This window comes from Zea mays, chromosome 2 (assembly GCF_902167145.1).
Source record: "Zea mays cultivar B73 chromosome 2, Zm-B73-REFERENCE-NAM-5.0, whole genome shotgun sequence".
NCBI lineage: Eukaryota > Viridiplantae > Streptophyta > Magnoliopsida > Poales > Poaceae > Zea > Zea mays.
Window position 1 is genome coordinate 113,254,463 of NC_050097.1, and position 8,869 is coordinate 113,263,331.

The following is an 8,869-nucleotide window of genomic DNA, read 5'->3' on the forward strand; positions in this document are numbered from 1 at the left end:
TCGTCTGGGTCTCCTCCAGCAGCTACTCCAGAGGCTGGGGCACCCAGTGGTGGTGCAGGGGGTGCCTCCAGGGGAAGCACGGGGGAGCAGCTCCTCACAGACTTTATCTCTTGCTGGAGCAAGAAAGAAGAGCCTTGCTGCTCCTGTCGTCGACGTTCCTGCTCCTCATGTAGGCGGTGGTGCAGCCTCTCCAAGTGACTCGACTGACCGGCCACGGGACGGTGAAGCGGACGCTCCACGAGACAAGAGGGTAAGAAGGGGATGACAGACTTCCGTGCAGTGTGTCTAAGACGAGCCATCTACAAAAGACACCGCAAGCAAAAGAGTGAGAACAGAACTAGTATGACCAGCAAGTAATGAACCATAAATAAATGAAGGATTAGAATAAAACACAATTTTCAGCAAGGTATAATATATAGTAGAACATAGTTTTGGTCGATATGACCAACTTTTGAAGGGATGTCAAAGTCAAGGCAGGGACAGAGGTCTATAATCCTTAGAACGACCATTCTACTCTAGGTTAGCGGTCCTACAGTCAACACGGGCTTTGATACCACTTATGTCACAACCGGTTTTAGAAGGCAAACCGAATGCGAACTATGTACATGCCAGGATCAGCAATTCACGTACACAACAGTTACATAACATGGACATCATCACACAATGCTCAAATAGTATTAAAAAGGGAGATAGTAGTCGATTACATCATATGTCTGAGACATCCATATAGTCTTTACAGTAAATCAAAGTGCGAAAACGAAACGTAGATACACGTGGCCTTCACAGGCAGCCGACTGGGGGTTGCCGCTAACCCACGCCTAGAACTCGTCGTAGTCTTGGAACTCCTGGAAGTCTCCTTCCACGGCTTCATCTCTCCTGAGCAGTGGTTGCAACGCGGACAACCTAGGGAAGGGGGGTTGGTGTGTAGAGCAAGGGTGAGTACACATCCACATACTCAGCAAGTGTCATGTTTGGCTGTAGTGGACTAGCTTTATGTGGAGGGTAAGTCAAGCAGTTGCTTTTAGTTGGTCAGATTATTATTACTAGTAGAGAAAGCCAAGTTTTAGAGTTAACCCACGTTATTAACCCAAACATACTCCTTTCCAAACGAAAAGAGTACCACTTACCATTACTAGAGTCAAAACCAAGAACCATCAGTCTCATTGTCACCTACAATCCGAACATCTCTGATCAAGTACCACTAATCACTGGAGCTCCCTTGGTCGCTCATAACCGCGAGCACGGTTGATATATCAGTTTCATAACACTCTGCAGAGGTTGCGCACTTTACCCATGAGCCATGATTCCCTTTTTGCCTCGGGTTGTACGGACCCTTGAACACTTCCAAGGTGAGTAGGCAGGGTCTCACTACGTAGCCTTTACAAAGATTCCCTGGGGCTGTAGCCGCCCGTTAGGTTTCCTAAATGTACCGCACTCCTCCCCAAGGGACAAATCAACCTTGGCAGAGCGAGCCGCATACACCGAGCCCCATTGACGGCACGACGACGAAGCGAACTACACCCCGGATCCTCTAATTATTCAGCTAAGGGCACCCCATTCCACCCTCATGGTTGCACTGTTTTCCCGGGCGGTCATCCAACGAACAGGTCCTTACGGAGAGGCACTCGAGAAACCGCTCGAGCCCCCTTAAAGGCCACAAGTATAACATCATAATAAGAAGAGGGAAAACAGCGTATCATTGATCATTCTCATCATGTTCATTGATTAGAGTTGAGCAATAGCATAAGACTAAGCAATAATAATCCAACCCAAATAGGTAAACAAGGACATGGATAACAAAGCTAGCCAATCCTTAGGTATAAATGTGTAATGCGGGAGGTGAATTAAAGAATGAATAGGACATAGATAGGTCAAGGGACACTTGCCTCCACCAACCGACTGCTGCTCAGGGGCTTCTCCTGCGAGTTCTTCGGGTTCTTCAACCGAATCGTTCTCTATGCGAGTGCAAACATACATACATCCATCCATTCGAATTAAGAAACAAACAGTACACCATACAAGAGAACAAGTAGATTAAACATGCATAGCATTTACCATGGTTAGAAAGAGACGGGGGAAGGTCTCGCAGGGGTTAAAGCTTATGCTCGAGGTGCATTACGGGTAGACGGATAACTAGACGTTACGTACTCTAGTTCCACTTAGCTCCAATAATAAGGATTAGTCACATGCACTAATAGAAACATAACCACTTTCAGTTGATCAACATTAAATGAGATAGACGATTAACTATATGAATTAACTAACGTAACCAATTTCGAAATTGAGTTTCCTATTTCATTAACATGAACAACGTGATGAGCGCGCATAAAATATAGGGGGGGTAGACGGGCACGTCTAGGGGTAGACGAGAGCACGGCGAGTCGTGCTAAAGCACTGCGCGCACCACGCGAGCACGCACGCGCAAGGCCGCGCTAACGGTCGCGAACTAGCCGTGCACACGTCGGGGCCGAGTTGCACACGAGTCGCGCTGCGCGCCGCGAGCGACAATGGGACCATGCCGGGGCCGAACGCGCGGGGCCACGCGCTGGCCGAGCTTGAGGCCGCGCCGGGGCCGACACGACACGAGCAGGACACGTCGAGGCGGGCGGGCCATGGCCACGTGCCATAGCCGGCGAGGCCGGGCTGCCATGGCCGGGGCAGGGGAACAGGACCGGAGGGGTACGAGCGCGCGCGCAGGCCACCGCGCCGGGGGCTCGCCGGGGCGTGCAGACGCGAGCGCGCCGGGGCAGAGGGCCGCGCGGGCGCGCGCAGGGCGCCGGAGTCGGGGCAGGGGGCTCGCCAGGCGGGGCGAGGACGCCGCGCCACGCACCACGGCGGGCCGCCATGGCCGCGCACAAGCCGCCATGGCCGGGGCGCGCGCCGAGCGGGGGAGGGGGAAGACGGGGAGGAGATGGGGAGGGGCTTACCACGCGGGGAGGGGCGAGGGCGGCGCCGGTCGGGCAGGGGGCTGCGCAGGCGGGGGGGGACGGGGATCGTGCGCGAGGGAGAGAGAGGTTTGGGGGAAGAGGAGAGGGATGACAGGCGGGTCCCGCAGGGGGAGAGGCGGCGGCGGGCGTAACCGTTGCGCGCTGCGTGCGGGGGACGCGGGAGAGGGGCGCGGCTGGGCCGCCTCCTGGGCCCAAAGCAAGGGGGCGCGAGGTGGCGAGGTGGGCATCGGCATCGCCGGCCCATTGTGCGAGGAAGGGGGAGGGGAGAGGGGGCAAGGCCGGTTAGGCCGGCTGGCCAGCTGGGCCACGCGCCAAGGGGGGCGGCTGGGCCAAAAAGGGGAGGAGAGGGAGGGGAGAGAAAAGAAAAGATTTTCTTTTTCTAATATCTATTTTTTCTAGATGAATGCTTTCACACTTTCCGTCAATCAAAAAGATGTGTGGTTCGGCATGGTGCAGCAAATCAAAGAAAATAACTCTAGGGTTTACTATTATCACATGACTTAAAGTTTTGAAGACGGGTGAGGTTTTAGCGAAAAGAAATGGGAAAGAGGGGTAACGCCCGAATTTAGCGAGCGATAGGGAAAGAAAAAATTCAACTCGAAATTCGGGGCGTTACAACAACCCAAACGACGTGGCGCCGACGTGGCACCGAGCTCGGCGCCAAGATCTATGGCGCCGAGCTCGGATGTGTAACCACAAAGCTCGTTTAGCTTAGTCGGTAGAGCGCAAGGCTCTTAACCTTGAGGTCGTGGGTTATGGTGGGCGTTCAATACTTTTTGTCTTTGTCACTAATTTGTTTTTTTGTTGTCCATATTTTTCGTTTATGTCGCTGATTTGTTTGTCCAGATTTATTTCTCATCTAGTTTTTTTTGTTTTTGTGACTGGTTTGTTTATTCATCCAAATATTTTTTGTTTCTGTTTATTCAAACTCCGTGACGGAAGGACCATGCACATAAGTAACCCACCCTATGGAAGTACGGAGTACTTCATAAATCATCTGGTGGTTGTACTTTACCACACATGTGTATTGGATTTCTTCAACCGTATAGCATGAGGTTCATGTATCCAAAGTCTAGACTCATTAAATTTATACTCAGCGCAAGTGTTTGGACCTTTTTTGTGTTCGCAACACAGCACTCTGCGTATGCGTACGAGCACGCTCACGACCACAGCTCCACAAGTGAGGTGGCGTAAACGCACAGGAGACCCGTGGAAAAATATACTCGTACGCGACACGCCAAAAAATCTGTCACAAAAACAAAAAAAGTAATAAACAAATCAGTTGCAAAAGCAAAAAAAAATCTAGATGAGAAATAAATCTGGACGGACAAATCAGCGGCATAAACGAAAGAATCTGGACAACAAAAAAACAAATCAGTGACAAAGACAAAAATTATTGAACGCCCACGGTGGCTCAAACCCACGACCTTAAGGTTAAGAGCCTTGCGCTCTATCGACTGAGCTAGACGAGCTTTGTGGTTACACATCTGAGCTCGGCGCCATAGATCTTGGCGCCGAGCAAAGGGTCCAAAAATGACTTAAATTTTTTAGGGTCCAAACGTGCTTTTTTTCGAGAAAGGACCAAAATACAAAAAATTCGGGGTACATGAGCGTAAACCTGTGTATAACTAAGCGTAAACATTATAGTGGGTGGACCGGATGGTGCGCCTGGTCAACCGGGCGGGTGGTCAAGGCTTCCTTTAGTTAAATAGAGCACATGGCTCTAAATACATATATATATATATAGATATAGGGCAGGTATAACGGGAGCCCTGGGCTTCTAATAGTTAAAGGAAACCCAGGCCGACCACCCCTGCAACGTGGTTCAACCCAGCGCGCCGACTCAACCAGGCTGTCAGGTGCGCCACCCGTCCCACGTCTGTGCGTGTAAAAAAGGAATGCATGCATGAATCAAATACATTTCCTTGCATGCGCGTAAATTTAGGAAAGATACATGTGACAGTTTCTATTTTTAAATGCTTTATTTTCTCCATAAATTTAGGATCGCTGCAACAGCCATGCAGCTAGACTCGTAAGGACCATTTTATGATATATACTGATACTAAATATGCTACATTGTGTAGATAATTATGCAATTCAGTATACTGCATAAAAATCTGTTACCAGCTGCATGCGCACGAATTTATGATAGAAAGAATGTGCAATGAAAGAAAATGAATTGCACGCATAGAAACAAAAAATTGTATTTAATGTTTTATTTCCTTCATAAATATAGGATCCCTCCAACAGCCATGCAACTAAACGCATTAGAACTAGTTTACGATATATACTTATGCAAATTATACTACACGGTGTAGGTATTTATGCAATTCGGTACACTGCGTAAAAAATCTGGCATGTTGTTCACTTGTGGACGCATCTCCAGATTGGAGCGTAAAAACCTTCAGTTTTGAGCATAAAATCCCTCAATTATAAGCGTAAATACCGAGCCAATGTGAAAGGTTGATAGCTCTAGTTGGTTGTTATTACGATCCTATTTTTATGGCAGATCCGAAAAACATGGTAGCGGCATGCATGCAGTTTCTATTTTTATACACATCCAAAAATTATGGCAAAATGCATGCATGAGTCAAACACCCCTTGCATGCGCGTAAGTTTAGGAAAGATACGTGTGACGGTTTCTATTTTAAATACTTTATTTCCTCTATAAATTTAGGATCGCTGCAACAGCCATGCAAATAGACTCGTCATGACCATTTTATGATATATACTAATACTAAATATGCTACTCTTTGTAGATAATTATTCAATTCGGTATACTGCGTAAAAATCTGTTACCAGCTGCATGCGCACGAATTTATGATAGAAAGAATATGCAACGAAAGGAAATGAATTGTATGCATAGAAACAAAAAATCGCATTTAATGTTTTATTTCATTTATAAATATAGGATCCCTCCAACAGCCATGCAACTAAACGCATTAGAACTAGTTTATGATATATACTGATACAAATTATACTACACAGTATAGGTATTTATGCAATTCGTTATACTGCGTAAAAAATCTTGCATGTTGTTCACTGGTGGACGCATCTCCGGTGGAGCGTAAAAACCTTAAGTTTTGAGCATAAAATCTCTCAATTATAAGCGTAAAAACCGAGTCAATGTGAGAGGTTGATAGCTCTTGTAGGTTGTTATTACGTCCTATTTTTATGACAGATCCGAAAAACATGGCAGCCGCATGCATGCGATTTCTATTTTTATACAGATCCAAAAAGTATGAAAAAATCGTGGGAGCTTCTATCGCATGCGCACAAATTACGAACATCATAAATCAAGGAATTGCTTTTTCAATGTGCATGCAAAAAATATGCATGCAGTAAACTGATATACAAACTCAATGTTCAAGCATAAAATCGTACAATTTTTAGCGTAAATAATACATGTGGTAGGCATAAAACACAATAATCGAAAAGAAAACACGAATCGAAGGAGGTAGTGGTCGGAGGACGTCGTTGATGACACAAGCACAAATGTAGGTCGTCACTCGGGCCGCCCAAACTGCGCCGGATCAGAGGATGTCACGCGCGATCATCGCTGTGCGCATCTCGCGCCTTCCGTGACGCCGCTCGCTCGAACCTCGCGCCTCATGTGTCGTCGTTGCTACTAGCATGTCGACGGGTGCCGCTTGCTCGCGGGCCTTAGAAGTGCCGCCTCCTCGGGGCCTCGGGGATGCCGCCGCTTGCCCGCACAAGGGCCCCGCTTTCGCACGCCCTCTGGATCGGGGAGCCACCGCCACAGACCTAGAACCGCCGCCACTACTCCAGATCGAGGAACCTCCGCCACCGCGCGTCGAGGTCATGGAGCTGCGGCCACCGGCTGGGGGTCCACCGCCGCGCACGCTCTGGGCAACTGTCGTCGTCGCACGCGGCGTCGCTAATGAATCGGGGTGGAGCGTAAAAAAACTGAACCCTAGCACTACGGGTCCTGTTTTATAGACGTCCGGAGCTGGTCCGGCTCGACCGGATTGCACCGTCCGACCTAGGCTTCCTCTAGTTATTGGAATCACAGGGCTCTTAATATATAAACTATATATATACTAGGTATGTGCCCGTGCGTTGCGACGAAGTAATTTTTTTGTATGAAACATAGATACGGAACGACAAACATCACTACGATATGTAAAATCTGTGTGGCAAACATTATCAATATCACAAATTATTTCTAAAGAGTCAATTTAGAATTTTTAATGACAGATAAATGTGTCGATAAACATACACTAATCTACTTTTTAATGATATTGTCATGAGCCCTTCATCGCCTGTCAGCGAGCGTAGACATACACTCGGTATCGGAGGAGGGGGAAACAAATGTGCGCTTCTTGCGTGACACAAGTGGGGAGGGGAAATAGATGTGCGCTTTGCACGTGATGTAGTTGTCAGGCAATAAATGGGCGGGGAAGATATAGATGTGTACTTCGCGCGTGACGCAGGACGACCGGGCAAGAAGCGAGGGACAGATGTGCGCTTCCGGTGGATACCCGTTACCCATCTGCCCACTACAATTTTAGCATTCGACACTAAACAACAATTTTATCACATTTCAAAATAATTATCATTCCAGCAGCATCAAATGATAATTTAAGCACCAACCAATATGTCATGGATAAAAATTGAAAAATAAGAATTAATGATAATATACTAAATCTGGCTAGCCCATATGTGAGATATCTAGTGGGTAACGATATCCATACCCGCGAAAAAATTATCCGTGGATACCTTATTATATTCATAACCGCACCCACGTATGCCTTATTATATCCATAAACGTACCCCAAATTCCACCATTCTCATATCCAATTGATAATTATCCGCGGTTATTTACCCATACCCGTACCTATTGCCATCTCTAACCTTACCCCTATATTTTGCAGAGATGTTGTATCTTCTAAAAAGAAAATGTCATAGGTTAAGCAGTCCTAAAACCAGATTAGACACTTGCCCAACTCTACAGATACCAAAATTATTTGGCCTCTAAAATCTGACCTCAATTAGCAACAATTGTAACAGTGGGTTCAAATATTCACAGTCAAATATACAACTACATAGACGACTTTTTACCAAGTATTTCATTAGAGTGAAAACAATACTTATTGTCCCAAGGCATAATATAAGTCATCTTGCTTGCACGGTAAATGTAAATATCCTTCATTAACATCATCACCGCATCTAATATGCGGCCTGAGATAACTCCAGCTACATGACAAACCCTACCGACTCGGCTTCCCCTGCCACAACCATGAGTGAGACCAGAAGCTATCCCTAGCTTGTGTAAAGTGGCATGCGAGAAGAATGGGATCGTTGCTGCCTCATGTAGCCTCCGTGTTGCACAAAAAATCTGGTGTCAAGTAGAACATTAATGAGAAAATCTATTATGTCATAACAACACATCATATAGCAGGAGATGCATTTCATATAGCAGTGTCCATGGAATAAAAGGCACAATAACTTCTATACCTGACAAATCTCTGCTAGATTATCCCTGCCAACATCAACAATAGACTCCAAAGAACTATTTGGAATCTCTTGGTTCAATGGTGCTCGAGAATCTCCTGTCATAGAAGGCATTTTCAATGAAATTTGTATAGGTAAAATTAAAATTATGTTTACGAAGGAAGGCCTCTAAAGTCATACCCAGTAGCACTTGTTAGTCCTCTATAATCCTCTAGTCCATAAATTTGTCCAGCAACATGTGTAATGATAAAAACTAAAATATATACAAAACTTGAGATTTTCTGATAAACATAGATAACATCAAGAAAAATAGATTGAAACTAAAAGGAAACAATAGGTGCATGGTATGAAGAATTGAAGATGGTGTAAATAACTTACACTACAGTAAGGCATGCTGCATGATTGCTGCTTGACTGAAGAAGCCGAACACCACAATGTAATAATCT

At 46.2% G+C, this 8,869-nt stretch overlaps 1 long non-coding RNA gene across 1 annotated transcript; it reads right to left on the reverse strand.

The window, feature by feature from the left end:
• Window positions 1–8,232: 8,232 nt before the first annotated feature.
• LOC103646854 (uncharacterized) lies at window positions 8,233–8,640 on the reverse strand. Its single transcript, XR_562483.2, has 3 exons — window positions 8,604–8,640; window positions 8,427–8,521; window positions 8,233–8,307 (listed from the first exon to the last, which is right to left on the reverse strand). It is a non-coding gene; the product is annotated as an uncharacterized lncRNA (long non-coding RNA).
• Between the last annotated feature and the right edge of the window lie 229 nt (window positions 8,641–8,869).